Source organism: Penaeus japonicus, unplaced genomic scaffold, assembly GCF_977035675.1.
Source record: "Penaeus japonicus unplaced genomic scaffold, GWHDUDI00000001_assembly GWHDUDI00000022, whole genome shotgun sequence".
NCBI classification, from domain to species: Eukaryota; Metazoa; Arthropoda; class Malacostraca; order Decapoda; family Penaeidae; genus Penaeus; species Penaeus japonicus.
In genome coordinates, this window is record NW_028234424.1 from 27,227,599 (window position 1) to 27,227,827 (window position 229).

Sequence of the window (229 nt, forward strand, 5' to 3'; positions counted from 1 at the left end):
GTATTGTGAATATATATCGTTACCTATAAATGTCTTATGATGCCACATTTACAGTATTCACTGGAAGAGTTGTATTGTGTGTACATTCATGCAGTGACAGAACTCATTAAAATAAGATATCAGTATGGATGGGGAAAGGCAGAAACCTAAATTAGATTATCTGAACTCTGTGACAAAAAAATATATATAAACCCAAACTGGTCGAGTTGCAGCATAAGGGATAACAAAT